At 43.8% G+C, this 23,820-nt stretch overlaps 1 long non-coding RNA gene across 1 annotated transcript; it reads right to left on the bottom strand.

The window, feature by feature from the left end:
- Window positions 1-19,230: 19,230 nt before the first annotated feature.
- On the bottom strand, window positions 19,231-19,660 carry LOC124682347. The gene is made up of 3 exons (XR_006996262.1): window positions 19,569-19,660; window positions 19,418-19,481; window positions 19,231-19,329 (listed from the first exon to the last, which is right to left on the bottom strand). It is a non-coding gene; the product is annotated as an uncharacterized LOC124682347 (long non-coding RNA).
- Between the last annotated feature and the right edge of the window lie 4,160 nt (window positions 19,661-23,820).

Below are 23,820 nucleotides of genomic sequence, written 5' to 3'. Positions count from 1 at the left end.
CTATACATTTCTGTTTGTTTATATTAAATTCATACACAATGTTATACATTCACACAAAAATAATGAAGGAAAGTAGCGAGATGTACATCCATATTCACATTTTATAGAGAATACATTGTTTGTTTCTTTTCCTCTCGAATGTACATATTTAGAGAAAACAATAATCAAGTTTAGAGAGTAATTAATATTGACTAATATATTCATAAGCTAGTCTTTTACTGTTATACTTCTATAGCTTAGTCTTGTAGAATGACTCCTTTCAAATAAAATTTACTAACTCCATATGATGAGCTAACATATTTTGTTCTTTAAATGGGTCAAACTAGTGTTGTTGCTTCGGCTATTGTTGTAACAATGATGCCTATAAGAAATATTTGTTGCATTCGTAAGGAAAAGAATGTAAAATATGATGCATGGAAACCATAAATCAAGTGATTTGCACTTGTAAAACAACCTAGCTTAGTCGTTATCACACGGCCGGGTACCAGACTAGCTCAGGCAAGCCGCTCCTAATGCTTCAACGGACTATTTTTAGCATGCCATGTCGCTATGTCAGATTTTCTATATGTGACACATAACTAAGTAGGAGAGATGAATGAAATCATTCATTTTTTTGGCTATTAACGTAATCATGAGCACATATCTGCAAATAGTATGCTATCATCCATATAGACTCAAACAATCTTAATAGAGGTGTGGTCGAGTATAATAATTACAAAACCTATGTAAGATATATGCAATGCCTTGTGATAATTGTATCTACCACTAGTAGGAAAATTCTTATGATCATTCCATATTAGTGTACCAAGATCTAACATGACTAAGATTTCAATAGAGTACATGCCTTGGGAGAGTGGCCTCATGCCTAATCATAAGTATGTATCACAATCCCACTAGTATTTAGTCGTGCATTGTATATATTGGTAATCCATATTTTTTTAGGTTTGATGTTTGAAATGTTAACCATAAACTAATAGCACTTGTGGTGAACTGCACAAAGCCCCTCGGTAATTAACAAACTGGGAAGAGTATTTTTCTTATAGTGCCAGGTTAGGACATTTCTCTTTGGCTCGTCAGGATTAAAGAATGTAGAAAAAAAATCAGAAAGAGGGAATGAGATACATGGCATGTAGTATGCCTACAGGGTTTCCAAACATTGAATTTTTTTGAGCGATATCTTGTGATGGTTCATATATCTCACGAATATTCAGAATAATTTTGGCGAAATGAGAGAGACGGGAGAGGGAGGGAGAGAGAGAGAGAGAGAGAGAGAGAGAGAGAGAGAGCACGTAATATAAGGATTTTTTCGGAGTGGTGGGGATAAAATGAGGTTTTAGTTCACATTGTTGCAGCAATGACATGGCGACTTTGAAATTGTTAGTTTTTTTTTTCGTGGAGAGACTTATGAAATTATGATCATCAAATTAATCAAACGATTGGAGCCCTCAATCCACTGAGAGGGGGAAAGTTCTTTTCTTTTTGGTTGGAGGGCAGAATTCAGCGACACAATTAACTGGTGGCTAGCGGACAGGATGCAAATCTGTGGTGACCCGCTGTTGATAGATCGTGACATACAGACAGGAGCAAGTAAAGTGCACGTCAACGGTCGGTAATGTTACACGAACGGGCCGATGCCCATACTCCTTTTTTTGACAGTTTGCACTGTTCATTCTTTTGGCGTATGCTAAAGCTTCAACACCCTCTTTGATCCAGACGAAATTGAAAGAAGTTTGCAATCATTTTTGCGGTAAAGGCCAAGCGCTGTATATCAGTATATGCACAATAGTAAAAGGATGCCACCCCTCCATAATGGAGGAGAACCTAAGAAGAAGAAACATCCAATAATTGCGGTTCAATGGCCAGGATTTACATGAACATGATTAGATCGAAATGCAAAAGCATCAACAAATAGATCACATGGAATAAATGACAATGGAGAAATATGAAAATATATGATAAACCCTACAACTAAGTCATTGCTATTACTTAACAACGCCCTCAACAAGCCCTACAAAAGAATTTGTTTTTGTCGTGTATACCTCGGTTTGCTGAGTGTTTTAATTCAAAACTCAGACTATTTTCTGAGTGTCAAACGAGAAAACACAATCAGCAAAGAGCTGTAAAAATACTCGGCAAAGAGTTGTAAAAATACTAGGCAAACACACTACTCGACAACAAAACGTAAAATACACTCAGTAAAGATCAACTACTCGGCAAAGAACCCTTGGCAAACCCTTTTTTATTTATTCATTTATTCATTTTCATTGTACATTTAGTTATAATGAGCCTAAAATTCTCGCATAAGTGCATATTGCCATTTGAAATAAATGTTGCAAAATGGGAGTTTTCAAACTTTTTTATAAAATCATTTCATAAGTACGAAAAATGAGTGTCTTTTCCCGAATCCATTCGACGGAAAATTAGCTAGGTCATGATTGTGCCATGGCATAGTTTGTTGAAACGAGCCTATAATATGCATGCTCATGTATATTGGAATGACGAACAATGTTGACAACGAAAGTTTTATATTTCTTTGCACGAAACATTCATTTGCATTTTCCCAAGTGCCAAAACCGGGTTTTGTGTGTGTGTACAAGAAGCGCAATATGAACTTTCAAAACCTATATATAAAAGTAGTAAACCACTTTTCTATGTCAGATGACATACTGTTATCACCAGAATTTGACTGGATCAGAGGTGGGCCGCGATCAAGATGGGCTTGAAGAATATATATAGAAGAAATACGTGAATCAGCCTTACATGCAAAGTTTAGGCTAATTTGCCCGTGTATCTGTACCATAGTAGGATACGTGTCGGTTAAGAATTAGAGTTTTACCCGTGCACGGTTAGGTGCACGCTTGAATTAGAAAGTCCCCTGGACTATAAATATGTATCTAGGGTTTATGGAATAAACAACAACCAACGTTCAACACAATCAATCTCGGCGCATCTCCAACTCCTTCGTCTCGAGGGTTTCTCCTGGTAAGCACCATGCTGTCTAGATCGCATCTTGCGATCTAGGCAGCACAAGCTTATTACGTTGTTCATGCGTTGCTCGTACTGAAGCCTTTTTGATGGCGAGCAACGTAGTTATCTTAGATGTGTTAGGGTTAGCATTGTTCTTCGTATCATATGCTGTCGTAGTGCAACCCTTATACATCTAGCCGCCCTTACACCTATCTTAGGTGTAGGGGCGGCACCCCGCTTGATCATTGTTTAGTAGATCCAATCCGTTACGGTTGCTCCTTGTTCTTCAAGGATTAGTTTAATATCCGCAATAGTTAGGCCTTACAAAGGGTTGGAGGATCCAGCGGCGTGTAGGGTGTAGTTTGCTAGCCCTAGACAGGATGTTCCGGGGATCAACCTCGTGTTGGTTTTTAGGCCCTGTCTAGGATCGGCTTACGATCACCGTACGCGAGCGCGAGGCCCAATCGTGAGTAGGATGATCCGATTATGCGGTGAAAACCCTAAATCGTCGTAGATCGCTTTAGCTTTATCTTGATCAAGCAGGACCACCATATATTCGTACACCTCGTACGGATCATGGGTGGATCGGCTCTTTGAGCCGATTCACAGGACAACCTGAGAGCCGATCGAGGCTCGTATTTAACGTTTACGTGTATGCCATGCAGGAAACTAAGCGAGGCATCATCCAACACCTTCCCGACCGGGTATAGGTCGGGTGGCACGCCCTTGCGACAGCATCGGACGTGTGACCGGAAGGCTTTGCGGGCCGTCGCTCCGAGGGACCGGGGCCAGCCGCAGCCCCGGGTTGTTCCCGGCTCTACGGTGTTGCCGGTCGCTGCCCGCCGGTGGGTTTCGACCGCAACACATTCGGCACGCCCGGTGGGACAATCTTCGACATCCACCGCATCGCCATCTACATCCGAGATGGCGGAAAGCACTCCGGTCAAGTACGAGGATCCGGCCGACGAGCTCAAGAAGAAGCATGACGAGATCAAAGCGGTCCTCGAAGCCGACCTCATCGGCTCTTTCCACGGAACCCGCTCCCACGGCATCGGGTGGAAGGGGTTCTCACCTGAAGGCGCGCTCGATGGAGTGGACCTGTCCACCCCGTCGGAAGAACGCACCGGGTCGCTGCGTCGGGAGATCAACTTCATGGTGGCTCATTCGCTGCACCGCCACTACGAGAGCCTGGTGAACACTTTGGAGCGTGTCGCTCTGCGCGTGATCCAGGAAATCATGAGCCATCAGTATTCTCCGTCGGGACCAGCTCTGGGGACTTACAAAGGAGAAATACCATTCCAGTCCCGTCCACCGCTGCCGTTCGCGTTGGCAGCACCGAAGTGCCGAACTCATCGGCATACGTCGTCTACAAGATTGGTGGTGACCCTAGTGACTACCAATTCCTACCGAGGCGCCCAAGGAGGTCCCGCACGGATACACGTGCGCATACGTGCCAGACTGCGTGACTCGGGCACTCTCGAACCGAGGCTGCAACAGCAGGGGTCTCGGAACGAGCGGGAGGAACGTCGGGAGCGGATCTTGAGAAGCAAACGTGGTTAGCTAAGTACGCCACTCCGACAAACCTCCGGAGCTCAGCTCCTGCGGTTGGCTCAGAACTGGAAAAGCAAGCATGGCTGGCTAAGTATGCCACCCCGGCGAATCTTCGGGGTTCGACACCTCCGGCCATCACCGCGGATCAGATTTGTACAATTCCGAAAGATCGGTTCGGCATGATGCCGAAAAGGAAGACATTCGGCTATACCAAGCCGTACCCCAACGAGTACGAATTGATCCCGCTACCACCCAAATATCGGCTCCACGACTTTACAAAGTTTAGTGGATCGGATGGTTCCAGCTCCATCGAGCATGTGAGCCGATATTTGGCACAGCTGGGCACGATCTCAGCATCGGACGAGCTGCGTGTGAGGTTCTTCGCACAGTCCCTCACAGGATCGGCTTTCGGGTGGTACACATCGCTGCCACCGAACTCAATCCGGACTTGGAAGCAGTTGGAAGAGCAGTTCCATGAGCAGTATCACTCATAGGCTTCCGAGGCTGGTATTGCCGATCTCGCACAAGTACGACAGAAGCGCGGGGAAACAGTGTCAGAATACATCCAGCGCTTCAGGACCATTAGGAACCGATGCTATTCGGTTCACGTAAGTGAAAAGAAGCGATCGAGTTGGCGGTGGTGGGTCTCTCATCATCGATCAAGGACGTGGCCTCCCAAGCGAGACTACCCTTCATTGGCGCACATGGTGCGAAGGCTGTCGGCATATGAACAGCGCCACCCGGATGTTTACCAGGACAAATTCAAGCGAGCGGTGGTCCTGGTTGAGGCAGACGAGGATGAAGGTGCTGCGGGAGATCAAGAGGTAGCAGTGGCTGAATGGGCTCGGGCGGCAAACCCCGTGTCCTGCAAGTGGGTTAAGCCACAAGGCCCTCCAAAAGGGTTCGACTTCGATGTGACCAAATCTGAGCAGATTTTCGATCTCTTACTCACGGAGAAGCATATAAAGGTACCCGAAGGCCACAAGATCCCCACGGTGCAGGAGCTGAACGGAAAGCCATACTGCAAGTGGCATAACACGTTCACCCACACCACTAACGACCGCAGGGTGTGGCGTCGGCGGATCCAAATGGCGATAGAAAAAGGGCGGCTAATTTTTAACCGAGTACGCCATGAAGGTCGACACACACCCCTTCCCCGCCGTTAACATGGTGGAGTATACTTACCATGGAGGGTGCCAGCCAGATTTCTCGTGCAATATCAACATGGTGGGACCCGGGCACCACTGCGGTAAGGATGGAGATGAGGGCAGCTGCTCTCATAGCAAAGACACGAGAGGAAGCCGCTCCACGCGATCGGCTCCGCCACGACGGCAAGCGCTACGTCACAGAGGGAGAAGTGAAGAACATAAGATATCAGCGACCTCTCTCTGATCACCTCCTCAAAAAGTATGTGAGTCAGTATGACCAACACCGGCGATACAACGACGATGATGAAAAAGATCGTCTGGCTAGGGACGACAGGAGACGTCGTCGGCATGATCATGACGAGGAGCGATATGAGCGCCACGCCAAGGAAAAGACGAGGGAGCAAGACGACGTGGATAGGCACTGGGACTGCCCCTTCTTCAGACACTGCTGGGATTCAGGAATGAGCCGATTGCCTACAATCGGCAATTGCCCAGAATGCAAACAAAGGAAGAAGTATGCAGCTAACGTGTCCGTGTTCAAACGTCTAGGGCCTCTCCCGCCTCGGAACAAGCATGCTGAGTCCGCTCGGGTGGAAGATCTCGAGGAACTAGAGGACGATGATGAAGAAGATAAGTATCATCGGCCAAGGTGGTGCCCTGATGGGCTCAGCCGTTCCCAAAAACGAAGGGTTCAGCGTCTACGTGGGTTGGAAGAAGCTGAAAGGTTATACTGCACACGTTGAGGAAGGCACGGCCTGATCTGGCAGCCAAAATTCAGCGAACCCTGGACGAAGAAGGTCGGCCACAAAGAAAAGAGTGGCGCCCCAAGCAAAGGAAAGCCGATGATGAGACATCGGCTGGCACAAACATGGTCTTCATCCTTCCAACGGAGTTTAGCGCTCCGAGGATTATACGAAGCACCTGTGGCACAAGCCGGATCTGCGGCCCACGGCCGGTCATCTTTGAGAAGCCACGAGAAAGAAGTTACGAGCATCCGAAGGCCCTGTACTTGCGAGGATACATCAATGGGCAGCCTGTCAACAAGATGTTGGTGGACACCGGAGCGGCAGTTAACATTATGCCATACTCCATGCTACGCCGGTTGGGACGCTCCAGCTCGGATCTGATCAAGACCAATGTAACACTGAGAGATTTCAACGGCCAAGCATCTGACGCACAAGGTGTTCTGAATGTGGATCTGACCGTAGGAAGGAAAACTGTCCCTACGACGTTCTTTATTGTCGACAGCAAAAGCTCCTATGCTGTCCTACTAGGGAGAGATTGGATCCACGCCAACTGTTGCATTCCATCCACGATGCACCAATGCCTAATACAGTGGGATGGAGATGAAGTAGAAGTCGTCCACGCAGATGATTCAGCCGAGATCTCGACGGCTGGCATGAACGTTTGGGAGACGTCAGGCCAAGAGCCACTCTCAGGCATCAATTTGGACGACTGCGAGCGCATCGACGTGACGAAAAACGGGGTTAGGCTGGTTTTATCCACCGGCCTGACCGTGTAACAAAAGCAAAGATCGATGGACGAACGTGGCGATGCCGATCCAGGTGATCGGCCCCAAGGATCTATGGAGGAACATTACAAAACCTTCATCGAGCAAGCAACGTGGAGGCCGATTCCAGCAATCGGCCAAAATTATCCTCACCATCCATTCTGTTTAGGGGCAGCGCCAGCCTAATGGACAATGAGGTAATGGGTTTGCGTCGGCTGATGGGCTGGAAGAAGTCAACACTGTTCTTAACCGGGCCGACGTTCACACATAGCGCCTTGGCTAACCACAGAGCCGATTTCAGCAGTTCCCTGACAGAATCGGCTCGGGGGGGCACCTAATCGGATGAACATGTGCATTAAAACCTTGGCTAATCACAGAAGCCGATTTCAGCAGTTACCTGACAGAATCGGCTCGGGGGGCACCTAATCAGATGAGCATGTGCGATACACGTGCAGCATGTGCGATACATGTGCAGTGAGATATTGGGGGCCGATAGAAAAATCGGCCCGTAAAAAAAAAATATTTTGCATGATATGGACAAAGCCGATGCACGGCCATCGACTCTAGCACAAATTTTATGGGAGAGTGCTACTTCTGAGCCGTTGTGTGATCATCTGCAATATCGACTTTCAATGGAGGAGGGGTGATCGGCTCTGGCTGGCTCTGCATGATAGTTCTCTCAGACATGATCTAGCCCAGGTTCATTTGTCTGAGTGGCGTGCCCTCGTCTCTGTTTTGCCTTGACTGAGACTCGGGGGGCAGCTGGCCTGGTGGATGCTCTGTTTTTGGAAGCCGATTGGATGGCCATCGGCTAGTCCTGCGCCGCGATTTTCGTCAAGGGTGGTGATCCGGTGGAACTCAAACTCATTGATCGAAAGGACGAAGGATAGATCATGAAGGCTTGATGCGCTGACATCGGCTTATTGAGCTTTGACCAAGATTGCAGTCACCCCATGGTCGAAAATATGGAGGGCGGATTATGAGAGACTGATGCATTGCCATCGGCTCATTTAGAATCGGTTTAAAAGAAATCGGCAAAATCGAATTGGGGAAACTTCTTCATTAATGAACAGGATTTCTTACAAAGAAAGAGCCGATTGCTCAAAGAAGGAAGAACAAAAGAAGGGTCTATTGACCAATCTACTACTGCTGGTCCTACACTAGTAGATCCTAATCTACGGGCCATCGCTGCCCTTGTCGTCATCCTCGGAGCTCTCATCGGCACTACTGCCGATGGGCTCCTCGTCGCTGCTCCCGTAGCCCTCTACGGGAGCTTCATCCTCCTCTTCATCGTCGCTGCTGTCGTCGTCCCACCACATGCGGAGGCGTTTCGCTGGCGGGTAGCCCTCGAGGGAGTCGTCGTCGTCGTCCTCCTCCTCCTCTTCAGAGGAGGGGCAGCCGTCCCAGGGGAACCGGTCGTCCTCGCTTTCCGACTCCAGTTCCCCGTCGGCGAGGAACTGAAGATCTTCATCCCCGCTGGTCAAGGACTGGTCGTCCTCGGACCAGATGGAGGAGGCGTGGTCTTCCTGGTCCCATTCTTCTGGGGCGCGGATGTCCTCCGGCGTCTCGCGGAAGGAGGAAGACCCGTAGGAAAGATCGGAGGAGGAGGAGGAGGAAGAAGACGTGGTGGCACAGGAGGGTTTTTTGGGTGCTAATGCGAGGAGGATGAAGGAGGAGCAAACTGTTTAGAACGGTTAAATAAAAGGGATATGAGGGAGATTCAATGCCACATCAGTTTCCGAGGAGATGGTGCCCAACAGAAAAATTTCGCAGGCCACGTGGAGAAGTGGAAAGGGCAAGGCATCATGATGAAGGATTCTGCGGCGGGTTCTGCTCTACCACGACATGACCCGACGAAAGAAAGCGTAATGATTTTGGAAATTTCATTTCCAAAACCAGGGGGGCATGTGTTATCACCAGAATTTGACCGGATCAGAGGTGGGCCGCGATCAAGATGGGCTTGAAGAATATATATAGAAGAAATACGTGAATCGGCCTTACATGCAAAGTTTGGGCTAATTTGCCCGTGTATCTGTACCATAGTAGGATACGTGTCGGTTAGGAATTAGAGTTTTACCCGTGCACGGTTAGGTGCACGCTTGAATTAGAAAGTCCCCTGGACTATAAATATGTATCTAGGGTTTATGGAATAAACAACAACCAACGTTCAACACAATCAATCTCGGCGCATCGCCAACTCCTTCGTCTCGAGGGTTTCTCCTGGTAAGCACCATGCTGCCTAGATCGCATCTTGCGATCTAGGCAGCACTAAGCTTATTACGTTGTTCATGCGTTGCTCGTACTGAAGCTTTTTGATGGCGAGCAACGTAGTTATCTTAGATGTGTTAGGGTTAGCATTGTTCTTCGTATCATATGCTTGTCGTAGTGCAACCCTTATACATCTAGCCGCCCTTACACCTATCTTAGGTGTAGGGGCGGCACCCGCTTGATCATTGTTTAGTAGATCCGATCCGTTACGGTTGCTCCTTGTTCTTCAAGGATTAGTTTAATATCCGCAATAGTTAGGCCTTACAAAGGGTTGGAGGATCCAGCGGCGTGTAGGGTGTAGTTTGCTAGCCCTAGACAGGATGTTCCGGGGATCAACCTCGTGTTGGTTTTTAGGCCCTGTCTAGGATCGGCTTACGATCACCGTACGCGAGCGCGAGGCCCAATCGTGAGTAGGATGATCCGATTATGCGGTGAAAACCCTAAATCGTCGTAGATCGCTTTAGCTTTATCTTGATCAAGCAGGACCACCATATATTCGTACACCTCGTACGGATCATGGGTGGATCGGCTCTTTGAGCCGATTCACAGGACAACCTGAGAGCCGATCGAGGCTCGTATTTAACGTTTACGTGTATGCCATGCAGGAGACTAAGCGAGGCATCATCCAACACCTTCCTGACCAGGTATAGGTCAGGTGGCACGCCCTTGCGACAGCATCGGACGTGTGACCAGAAGGCTTTGCGGGCCGTTGCTCTGAGGGACTGGGGCCAGTCGCTGCCCGCCGGTGGGTTTCTGACCGCAACACATACTTGTTGATGACGCCGACTTTCTTGTAACTTACCATTTTGTATGGTTTTTTGGCAATTTAACTAGAAGTGGGCCAAATTTGAATGGCATATCATCTTTGCATGTCCCTATTTTTCTGCAAAAATAAATTTTACATGCACAATGTGTTATTTGAATAAAGGAACGATATCAATTTCGCGAGATTCCGTCTGATGTGCCCGCAACGCCATTATGAGAAAACATCATTTTAGGTGAGACCGAATATGGGCACAACTAATTAAAAAAAATAAGAAAATACAAAATTTCTCCATTTGTAATCTTATGTGACCTACTTACGAGGAAAAATTAGAAACTTGGAATACAATAAATATTCTAGATAACCCTTAAAACAAATAAGCTACCACGATACAAAGATAAATGGCCTTTTGGGAAATTTAGCTAAGTCATGACCTTTGACAAGGCATAGTTTGTTAGAACGAACCCATGTTGTGAACAAGTGTGTACCTTTGAATTATGAATAGTTTCTACGAATGTAGTTTCCAATTTATTTGCACTAAAATCTATTTTGATTTCCCCAATGTGAACCAGGTTTTTTGTGTGTGAAGCAAGTACAAGAAACCAATATGAACTTGTGGAAACCTAAATACAAAATTAGTAGACAACTTTTGTACATAGATTCACATACTTGTTGATGATGCTAGCTTTCTGTGAACTTTTAATATTCTGTATAGTTTTCTACCGATTTATGTGGAAGTGGGGGAAATTTGAACTACCGGACATCTTTCGCTTGTTTCCTTATTTTTTTCAAAAAAAAAGTTAGTTGCACAATATGTTGTTTTAATAGGGGACAATATCAATTTCGCGAGATTTATTCTGGTGTGCCCAAAGTACCCCGTTCTAGCAAAATGTCATTCAAAGTGAGACCAAATATTGGCATACAACTAACTCAAAAATTGCAAAACAAATGTGAAACCTTCGCATATTGTCATCTTATGTGACCTACTTACGATAAAAAAATACAAACTTGAAATATGGAAATTATTTTGAAAAGCCCTTCACAGAAATGAGGTGCCACATGCGAAGGTAAATGGTTTTATGGGTAAATTAGCTAGGTCACGACTATCGACAAGTTATAGTTTGACAAAGAAGAGAAAATTATTTTGGAAATTATTTTTTTCATATTATGCAAGCGTGTTATGCATGTAAAATACATACATGAACTTTGTTCTTTATTACAATGAATTCCCACATATTTGCAACATATATGATGATAATACCATGTTTTACATTGACTAGATGACCCGGTGCGCCCTGGCGCACAAGCAAATGCAAGACACTACTGTAACCATATATTTTATGCTGTTGATGTTTGGTTAGTTGTCCAATAATTCAATAGGTCTTTAAGAGTCCTTAACCCTATACATGCAATCTTTTTTAAAGAAAATAAAAACATAAGTTTTAAGTCTGTTTAGTTTTCCAACAATTCAGCATGTTTTTGAGAGCCCTTAAACTTGTATAAGCAATTCTTTTAAAAGAAAATATAAACTTCCAAGCAACTGCCTACAGATAACACATGTACATACCAGGAGCATCATTTGTTGCATCCAGCCATTTGTTCATAGCAAAGAGAAATAAATGTATATAAATATCATGTTACTTTTTGGGTGCCATCAACACATACAATAATTACAATTGAAGTAGAGTCATTTCCTTCAGTAAGAATACACCAGATCCTGATCATACTTGCATACCAAGATCACTATGCATCATTACCGCCGATTTCTCCGATAATAAGCCTATCAAACAAATACAAAAAGAACTACAATCAAATATACAGCTGAGAAAACAGAACATACATGCCATAGATGACCGGTTGCGCACCGGCGCAAATGGCAAAAGCAAGACATTACTCAAGCCAAGTGATCGGATTATGGCTATTGAGGTTTTTAGACTTAGTGAAATGACTGCTTGTGTTATTTACACAATATTGTCTCACGCTGCTATGTATATGTCCATGGATTACAATATGGCAAACTACTCATACTCATGGTGATCATGGTAAATTTCATAAACACAAGCATATACTGAAGTACATGATACCTTTCTTAGGATTTATACACCAGATCAAACAACCAAATAAAAGATTATAAACAGAAAGCTCCAATTTCACACAGAAGCAGAAACACTCCAAAAGACATATGACCCTATCAGGTGGTCTCATTATGTAAAAACTCAGGAGGCATAAATTACTACCAGATGGTCAAAACAAGAACAATAAAAGCATCATATATGCATTCAAGATTCATCATGAATAAATCATAGATGGGAGCAATTCACCTGTGGCTTGCAGGGTCAGTGGAATGAAGTAAGTTGATGCCACGGTAGCATCAACTCAGAAATAAATCGACAATTTCAGATTTCCGCAAATACTCGCTGTACAGTTGCAAGTCAGACTCAGTTTGTATGATTGAGTTGTCATACTGCTTTTGTGACTAAGCAGAGCAGTCAGATTACAATACATGGGGAAGTCCACTGAATAATTCAAGGAAAGGAATCCAAAAGTGCACGCCAGAGCATCAATCACACATTCACTTGAAAGCTAGCTAAAAAATTTATATAAAGAATGGCATGACAACATCCTCTCAGAAATAAATCAACAATTTTAGATTTACGCAAAGGAGCAAGTCAGACTCAGGTTAAATGATTAAATTACTGTACTATTTTTGTAATTAAGTGGGGCATAATTACAATGTACGGGAAAATGCACTGAATTATTCAAGGAAACAAATCCAAAAATGCACGTTAGAGACTTAATTACACATTAACTTGCAAGCTGGGAAAATTCCATATGGAGAATTGTAGACTATCCATTGGTGTAAATATCCACAAATGTACATATATATAAAGCTGAGCCTGCAACCTAGTGTACTGTAACCTTTTAGAGCTGTGGTATAACATCTATGAAATATATTGGAAGGGTTAAAAAGGATAAGTTATGATACTAAACTCACGTAATGACTATGAAGAAACAGAATTCTAAATCAATGCGCTCTTTTAATATAGGGTGTGCCATAAAATGTTCTTCAATACACCTCTCGTAGCCTCATAGATCACCTGGACCTGGATATATGAAAATGTGCAGCATAATTAGCATCAAGCTATAAATGATGTAATTTGAAATTATAAATGCTAAAAGAGGAAATCACAACCCTCCACATGTAATATGTTACTGAGGTTAATGCCCAACAAATCACTCAACCTTACCTTCTCGATTTTCTCAGATTCGGGTAAGAAGGGACAACACATATGACCTTTCCCATAAGGCAAGGGTTGCTGGAACTATTGGGTTCTGGCTTCAAGATGTAAACAACATTACAGTGTTATGAAATGAAGCCTATTTTTCATCTAGAACAATAAACAAATGGACACGACATTATTTGTATGATTGTACTCATTTGTTTACTACTCTTACCGCCCTATAAGGAGATAAATAATTAGCAATCAAGCATGAATTGTGTATACAAGACAAAATATCATCTAAATCTAGTTTTTAGCTTCCTTTTCATATGCCAATATGCCATCATTTCAATTGTTGTTCATATTCTGGACTTTTATCTATCAGAGCAACTAATGAGAATAACAAAATCTAGTGAAATAATGCATGAGGAAACAAGGATAATAAAATCATTTGTTATTCATTAGTCTCCTGTAGCTAAAGAGATGCATTGGTTTTATAGAACATTAACTCATTTTGCTGAAGCTACAGAAATGCATTTGGTATACATAATAAAAACAATTTTACAAAATCTGAAAGAAATTTCTGTCAAGGATACAAAACGAGTACCTAGAAGTGCTTGCACCAAAAGATGGAACAGTCTGTTATCCTCGGGGGCGCGCTCCCAGCCACCGCTGCTGCCGTGGCCAGCAACCCACCAACTCTCGGTGCACACTCCCAGCCACCGCCACCGCTCGGTGCGCGCTATGCAGCCGCCGTCGTCACCTCAAATGGTAAGATTAAAACGAGTAAAACATGGTATCGGAATCCACAAACAAGTTTTCTTTAAGATCCTCTTGAGGACCACCAACTTAAGTACTAAATAGTTGGATATAGGCATACATAAATTTTCTATATTTGTATATGGACAGAAAATGATCCAGAGAAATATCAAATGCTTACCAAGTAGATGAAGTCAGCGTTCCAATCCCACTCTCCTCCCATTCTCGCTACACCACAATATCCATAGCAAAAATACAAGCCAAAGCGAGGGACCAGGAGAGAGGAGAGGAATACCAGCATGTCTGTAGTTGAGGAAGGGAGGCGTAATGGGAGCAGACAACCAACACCATTCACCTGGGCTGCATCTCCTCCAAGATTCCGATGCTCTTCCGCATCACCACCTCCAGGACCTCTCATCGCCCCCGAGGAGAGGTTGGAAGAGGAGAGGACGAGGAGACATGGGTGCAGGTAAGGATATATGTAATCTTTGTTGAATCAAAATCGGCACAAATCTTTCAGAGGAATATTGTAACCAACTTGTTAGATGTGAAATACTAATGGGAAAATAAATAAATAATCACTCAGAGGCGGAGGAGGTGAGGAGCAGTAGCTCACCTGGACTTATGGTAGAATAGTATTGGGCGTAACCAGCTCCTGCAAAGGCAGAGACTGTCATTGATCCTTTTCCTTATTCTTTGCACATGGACAAAAACAAAAGATTTATGGCAGAATAGTATGGGCATAAATCATGTGACCACCTGCATCAAGAACCAAAGATATCATTATATGTGTGCATGACAACGTGCGTACATGAATGATAAGGAAGAACTGTGAGCACGCCACATCATGAGAAAGGCAAAGGCGTAGCTGTGCTGATAAGGAAGCAAGCAAGCCTCAAATAAATGAAATAAAAGGGAAACAATATGGAAGAAAACCAGGAGCCAAATAAGTTGCAGTATATGTAAGTTGTTTTGTACCTCTCCTCAAATAGAAAACACGTGGGAAATGTACATATTCCTGTATAACTAATAGTTACTGGAATCCCCATGCGGGAGAGAATTACCACCGCCACCGAGGACCCCGTGTACACATGATCGCTGCACGAGATGGGCCAGCTACTGCACAACCTTGGTGGCTTGAACTCTGGTTGGGGCTGTTTTTGCGTATCTGAAACATGAAGAAATGATCAACAGTAATTCAGAACAGAGATTCCGTGGAGAGACACAAAACATCATCTACATAGACACATGAGGATCACGACATTTAACCAAGAACATTCAGCATGTGAGGCTCCAAAGAATAAATCAAGTGAGCATAGTACTTCTAAAACGTCTAGAAAAGAATTAACCAAGAACATTCAGCTTGCGAGGCTCCAAAGAATAAATTAGATGAGCATAGTACTTCTAAAATGTCTAGAAAAGAATTAACCAAGAACATTCAGCATGTAAGGCTCCAAAGAATCAATCAATCGGATGTCTAAAATGTCAGGAAAGGGCAACCAAAAGGTTCTTTGCATTTCATCGTGACTGGAAGACTATTGGAGCAATGTAACAGGGGAAACACAAATTTCCTGGCAGACATTACATAGACAGTCTTGGTGCTAATGTTACATGGAGCTGGCACGATATAAACAGTTAAATCATACTCTGAAAACCAGTACCAGTGCTGAAATTTTCCTGCAGTAATAAATCACTGTCTACTCGGAATGCTATAACATCCAAAGATAAATGGTACAATTCTACATGTACAATAGAAATCTGAAGACATTTGTGAACTAATATATTACGATTGTAGGAAACCATGTCAGAAAAATAAATAGAAACAACAAAGTCTGGAAACCTATGATCACTGTCATTTCTGATATCTTGATTAAAAGTGAGCAGTAATTTTCCAGCAATGCATCAAATGCAAGAAATTGACAATATGAAGCAATATCGATGTTAAGAATATAAATGCTTCTTTTTGCTCACCCTCCCTCCTAGTAATTATTTTTATTTCAAGAAATTTTCATGTTGATTCATGCCCTTCAGGCTCACCACGATGAACAAATAAAAATAGTCTGTGAGTATGAAAAGGCAAAGCACTATCAATTACCAATACGCCACTGCAATGTCACACAAATATAGTCCTATTAATAAACTAAGGCGAGGAGATGATTCATTCCCTAGAGATGAAGAAATAAAAAAACTCACCTAGAGCTTAGGACCTTCGATGTGGCCATGATGGTGCCTGCAATATCACCTTCAGCATGCAATATCACCTTCGAGCGGTGATTCTCCATCACCTAGCTGGAACCAAACATCATCCGGATATCATTTACTAAAACTAAAATATTCACGAAGCATATCGAGACCAAGACAGACATGATATTTCCTAATATTTTCCTGGACCAAAGCTAGCTAATTACGTAATTCCTAACAAACAAATCTACCCAAATGTTGTAGGACTTATGAATGCCGCAGGTGGCGAACATGCCACAGGCTGACAAAATCTGCTTCGCAAAAACATCGAGGATCCATTTCCTCGTCTTTTAGTGACTAAGCATCTGTTCACAACAGCAAGAAGAAACATGAGAAAGAGGACACTTAGCATCTGTTCTTATCAGCAGTGAAATCGGACCAAATAAGAATGAAACTAAGCATGTATTCTTAGGAAGAGGAAAGGCACATCACATGTGTATTGATTATCGTAAGGCACATTGAGAAATCAATCGAGAAATGAAATACTAATCATAGAAATTGCGATCGCATATAAAATAAACAGATTAGAACTAAATCAATCTGAAGCATAAAACATCCGCTAAAAATTTCAGGGAAAGAATGAAAAAATCGCAGGACATGATGGGAAGATGGGGTGTGGATGAGAAGGCTGGAAGAAGCTCACCTGGAGGTGCTGGCTACGCCCCAGTGGTAAATACAACATTAGCACCGGCCTTGAGAACTTTCTCAATTCGCTCCTTTGTTATTCAGATTCTGTGCGAAAAGCAATATATTAATATTTAGGTACACTACTGGACACCATTAAATAGAAAATAAACTGATTGTAAAGGATCCATCACAAGAATCAGTATTATACGGAGCATGACAATAGAGCACACGCATTGCAAATTCCTTTGGGAGATCACAAAAAAATCAGTATAATATCGAGAAAATGAACAACCTCCTACATATCTTCTGCAGTTCCCGTGGATCAGATACAAGGACCTGTATACCCATTTGCATCCAGTTTTCAGTCCCCGAAACAAAACAAATGAGGCATAAGAAAATAGAACCTTTAGGCCAGTGCATGATATTGCTTTTCATACAGGAACATCTTAAATGAACTCAGAAGGTATATTTTAGAGAAACACTCAAATACTCTATTTATTGCTCTCATGTGAGAACCAACTCCTATAAATCTGTTTTATTACCATATAGCAGAGACGCCACCGAGAGCACACCAAACAATATCGCAGCCTTGAACTTGGAAAAACTGGACAGTATCCTACTGGAAAAACAATATTGCAGCATTTGGTAGTCAATCTAGGTCAGAACTCATTAGCTCATACAATAGGTGAGATTTATACAATGCGGAATATCATGACTTCATGTAAACAGATATATACGCTGATATTTTTTTGCTTAGGCACGTGCCTTTCCTTGCATACTCCAACAATTGGGGCGTGTCTTGTAGCTATACAAGTCAATAAATAAAAATGCATTAGTGAATCATACCAAAAGAGAAAGAGCCTCACTCGTGCAGGGTTAATCAGCCTACATAATAAAAGTACCATTCCCAGAAAATCATATTGCCCTCTAGAGAGCACAAATCCTATATCAAATAAATTTCTCGTCTTTACCATAACCATTAAATCAATCGACTAACATATACTGGAAGTAGGTCTGCAAATACCAAAGAAAACTGCAGCAGAACAGTTTAAGCGAACATGTCCCAGGTTCCCATGACTATCACAAAAACTACAACTTTTATCCCTCTCTTAACTTCACTGACTTTTATCCTAGTAGAATTCCACCTTCAACAATGTTCAATCCAGCCAAGATTTTGTCAGTACACATGATGTGCACCGGTGGAAGATGTTTGAATATATACAAATAATGAGCATAACTAAAAGCAGCATAATTTCTATAGAAGAAATTCAACAAAGAAATAAAACAATTGTGTCTAAGAGCAGGTGATCGAGCAGGTGATCTTGTAGAACTCAAATGACACCTCCAATTGGAGACCTGCTTCAATTGCTAAAACAAAGAGAGGAAATTAAATCAAACGAGCGGTGTTGAGCATATGCTCAGCTATGGTGAAGATCAAAAGAAGCATATCAACTAAGTAATACATGGAAAAAGATGGCCAAAGCAAGCAGATCAATAGTATTATTTACACCTCAGCTCAATGAGAATTATAATCACATAAAAATGAAAAGTCTACAGGAGAAAGAATCCTAATCAAAGTAAATTACCGGCAAACATGGGACTGCGACTATGGGTGAGGGTCTCAAAGATGCAGCGGCTATTCTCTTCTTCGGTGTTTCTGGCGAAGCAACAGCAGTAAACTGCAGGGGAAGAGAGGCGGCGAATGGCTCTGGTGAGGTTGATATCAGCGCTGTAGAACCTCATCGAGTTTGAACCTGAACACGGCGATGAGTTATAATCGGTGGGTAATTGCAAAACAAGCAAGCACAGGGTTGCAGCCAAACTAAAAAAAAATGAGTACTTCTTGTTCATGAGTAAAAATACTATATTATTTGTATCTGTACTAATCCACCTAGAGCACATGTAGCAATTGACAGCTGATTTACACGATAATCTAATTCTACTCTATCAAGTTTCCAATGAACATCATCTTAAGTTAGGGCCACAAGAAAATGTGGAAAGCAAACATATCAATTACACCTACTCAACAATCTGGTATACAGAACACGATATCAGGTTTCTAGTGAAAATCATCTCAAATGAGGGCCACTTGCAAATGAGGGAAGCAAACATATCAATTATGTACCTACTGCAACAATCTAGTATACGCCACTCATCTAGTATTACTAATTTGCCGTTGTGACACTATACTCATACTTTCCAGCTCTTTTTGACCACACAATCAGTATTGCCTGGGAACTTGTTAGTAATGTCAATGCAACTGTAACAATGGACCTGCCACAACGAACGACATTTGCCAGTAAATTTTCTGATCTTCTGAAATTATGTGATGTGGCAGAAAGATTGGAACATTAACTCTTACTTTTGCTTCCAGCTATGCTTGCCCTTCAAACCTCCTGCGTCGCCAAGCGTGGAAGATGCTGCAGCTGTATATAATACATGCATTAAAGAACGAGGTTCCTGATTATAGGACATTCCAAAGAGAACATTTCAGTGATGAACCGGGAACTTACTGCTAGAAAGGGACCTCCCATCAGGGCTTTCTATGTCCTGAAATATGACATCATAAGTCTCCTTTAGATTGCCAGGATAGTACAGCTCGTCAGCACACAACACAATTGACAAGCATAAGTCTATTATAACACACGGAAGTTCCAAGTTCAAACGAGATAGGGCAAGACATTGCCGGAGCATGAAAGTTTTAATTAGTCCTAGGCTACCGGGGAGCGATGGTGAAGATCAACATGATAAAGTGACTGGACAACTTTTAATCATTTTCAAAGGTAAGTCATAGTATGGTTTAACCTCTGCCATAATATACTCATAAAACTTGCTATGAACAAGTTACTTCCAGTAAGATGCTCCAGTGTTAAAGAAGATCAATGTGCAAACTAATAAGTTCATAAATGGCTAAAAGTTGTAAATGACACTATGTTCAAATACTCACCCTTTAAAAATGCAAATGTGGTTTACCAACCGATGTTGTATGTTATAAGAGGAAACATCGGTCACCTATAGACTGACCTACTGTCAGTTGTAAGACAATCTGGCAAGCATGCCTGAACCTTGTAATAACATACTGAGTAAAAAGAATAAAACCAAGAATGGCCACAAATGTATTAGAGTGTTGTTCTCAGGTGTGCTGGTTTGTACATCAACATTATCATTAATCCACGGCGAGCGTTTGTACAGGTTTAATTCATCAGTCATGTAGTATATAGGTTAGAAAACCCCAATGGGCGCAATAACATACGGAGTAATACTCTTCAGCCAGTCACCAAAATGTCCAAAATCAGTTCGCCGCGACCTACTATTGAACTTTACAACAAACTGAAGTCAGTCACCAACAAAACACTGCAATGTTCCCCTAACTCACTTGCTGCGGAATTCTAATCCAGAATTACAATTGCATCCACGCACCGGTCACACTACAAAACCGTCTTATTGGGCAGTAACCAGCAACCACAATTATATGATGACGACCGACACCCTTAGCATTCCAAATGTCCTTAATCGAATTAATAACAAACAAACACCACATAGAGCAGAGAGGAAGAGACAGAAAGGGGAAGGAGATGCAAACCTGGACGAATCTCGGTGATGCCCATGCCGCTTGACCCTGAATCGCCACCGGCTCCTGCCACCCTCGGTCAGAGGTGGTCGTACCTGCGACGGTGTCGTCGAACGCGACTGGCGACGGCCGGCGCCTCCTGGCGCTCTTCGCAGCGGCGCCCTCGAGCGCATGGCGCGGCCGAGTTCCTCGGCCCAGCTCCTCCCGATGCAAGGCAAGAGTTGCTGAGGCGCGACGGCGGCTGCTCGGGGGCGCCGTCCGCTGGCGGCGCGAAAACTCGGCGGCGATTTTGGAACTACCCTATGGGGATGACCCAACCAATGCTACCTAATCTATCCTGCTAGTCAATTGTTCAAGATTAGAAAAGATCATGCAGGCAGAGATCCTTGCAAATCCAGATGACAGTAATAGGCAGAGATCATGCAGGAAGATATACTCACTCAATTGTAAACATATTGTTAAATCCATGTTTTTACTGAAAAATACTCGTATTATGTTTGACCCCAAAGGGAGGAGAACCAGAATGCCTGAAGATTCAAGGTGGGTCGAAGCTATTACACCAAGAAAGTCATTATGTGGGCCAAAGCCAGCCTGAAACTTTATAAAAATCCTCACTGGATTTGGCAGGTGCATTTTCAACAAAACAAATTAGTGTCAAGAAAGTTATAACAAAATAAAAAGTTATAAAGACATTTCAAACATCACCACTCCAGCCTACAACACACACCATATATTACAAGTGACAATCAATGAAGGAAGCGTATGCTACGGAATTGACAAACCTAGGTGGAGGAGGACAACGTTCTAACTTAGGAGAGCTCCCATCTGCTGTTCCTCTCCGTTTGTTAGGACGCCATAATCCATGCTGTGCAACCACCTCTGTCTCCGGCATCCCAGCTGGTGCATGAAATGGGAGGACGTATAGATCTGAGAAAGTAAACATTGCATAGATACGGGACGGAGTACGGGAGAAAGGAAAAGAGGATGAGAGGGTGGGGAGGATGAGCGTACCTGCGGTAGCCAGCCATAGACAGCATGGACACCAACGTTTTCCCTTCCGTAGGCGGTGTAAAATCTCCTAACAACCCAAACCCTATCTCGCGAAGAAGGAATGAAATTAGGCAGCAACGAAAATGCGAAGAAGCTCAGATGACCAAGGTAGAGGAGTCGGTGTGTTGGCCGGTCCCGCGCGTGGACTTGGCTGCCGCCGCCATCCATGGCCTGCTCCGCCTCGTCGGCCTTGCGCGCGGCCTCCTCCTCGTTGAGGTGCTTGAGCCCAGCCCTTGGGAGATCTTCTCCTTCTCCCACCGCCCGCCGGCCCACACCGCCACACCACTGCCACCCTCCGCGTCGACGGCTTCCAAGTGACGCCGGCCGTCGGGGGCTTCAGCGGCACATGGTTCCAGGGAGCAGGAGACATCTCGGCCCGGGGCCCTCCTCCGGAACCTGCTCCGCCACGGCAGCCGTCCCGTCCGGCCCCGTCTGCTCTCCTGCAGCTCGCCTCCAGCAGGAGGATGCGCAGGGAGGCCGCCGGCGTCGGGGAGGCGCGAGCAGGTCGCGGCGGCCAAGGGCGCCGTGCGCACCCGACGGCGCCGCCGCACGGAAGCCTGCCTGCGTGCGGTCTCCCGTCCGTCTCCATGCCGGGGAGAGCGGCGCGCCACCATTGGAGAGGAGGAGAGAGGAGAAACGGGGATTGGGTGGAAATGAGGCCCGGGGATTGGAGGAGCGATCTAGGGTTTCACCCGTGCCCTCTGGAGAGGAAAAACAAGGCGACTGAAGGAACGGGCGTGTCTGCCTCTCGTCATCGGGGCCCGCACATGGCCGGTCCCACGCGTCATGGAGCCTTTCCGAAGCCGAAGGAGTGAGAAACATTTTGACCGATCCAACGGCTGTGGTGAAAAGTGGGGTAGAAGATTTTTCTGACATGGTTTCCCAGAAAATCATATTGCCCTCTAGAGAGCACAAATCCTATATCAAATAAATTTCTCGTCTTTACCATAACCATTAAATCAATCGACTAACATATACTGGAAGTAGGTCTGCAAATACCAAAGAAAACTGCAGCGGAACGGTTTAAGCGAACATGTCCCAGGTTCCCATGACTATCACAAAAACTACAACTTTTATCCCTCTCTTAACTTCACCGACTTTTATCCTAGTAGAATTCCACCTTCAACAATGTTCAATCCAGCCAAGATTTTGTCGGTACACATGATGTGCACCGGTGGAAGATGTTTGAATATATACAAATAATGAGCATAACTAAAAGCAGCATAATTTCTATAGAAGAAATTCAACAAAGAAATAAAACAATTGTGTCTAAGAGCGAGGTGATCGAGCGAGGTGATCTTGTAGAACTCAAATGACACCTCCAATTGGAGACCTGCTTCAATTGCTAAAACAAAGAGAGGAAATTAAATCAAACGAGCGGTGTTGAGCATATGCTCAGCTATGGTGAAGATCAAAAGAAACATATCAACTAAGCAATACATGGAAAAAGATGGCCAAAGCAAGCAGATCAATAGTATTATTTACACCTCAGCTCAATGAGAATTATAATCACATAAAAATGAAAAGTCTACAGGAGAAAGAATCCTAATCAAAGTAAATTACCGGCAAACATGGGACTGCGACTATGGGTGAGGGTCTCAAAGATGCAGCGGCTATTCTCTTCTTCGGCGTTTCTGGCGAAGCAACAGCAGTAAACTGCAGGGGAAGAGAGGCGGCGAATGGCTCTGGTGAGGTTGATATCAGCGCTGTAGAACCTCATCGAGTTTGAACCTGAACACGGCGATGAGTTATAATCGGTGGGTAATTGCAAAACAAGCAAGCACAGGGTTGCAGCCAAACTAAAAAAAAATGAGTACTTCTTGTTCATGAGTAAAAATACTATATTATTTGTATCCGTACTAATCCACCTAGAGCACATGTAGCAATTGACAGCTGATTTACACGATAATCTAATTCTACTCTATCAAGTTTCCAATGAACATCATCTTAAGTTAGGGCCACAAGAAAATGTGGAAAGCAAACATATCAATTACACCTACTCAACAATCTGGTATACAGAACACGATATCAGGTTTCTAGTGAAAATCATCTCAAATGAGGGCCACTTGCAAATGAGGGAAGCAAACATATCAATTATGTACCTACTGCAACAATCTAGTATACGCCACTCATCTAGTATTACT

Source organism: Lolium rigidum, unplaced genomic scaffold (genome assembly GCF_022539505.1).
Source record: "Lolium rigidum isolate FL_2022 unplaced genomic scaffold, APGP_CSIRO_Lrig_0.1 contig_9424_1, whole genome shotgun sequence".
In the NCBI taxonomy this organism is placed as follows: domain Eukaryota; kingdom Viridiplantae; phylum Streptophyta; class Magnoliopsida; order Poales; family Poaceae; genus Lolium; species Lolium rigidum.
This window is presented reverse-complemented; position numbering and strand designations above follow the sequence as displayed.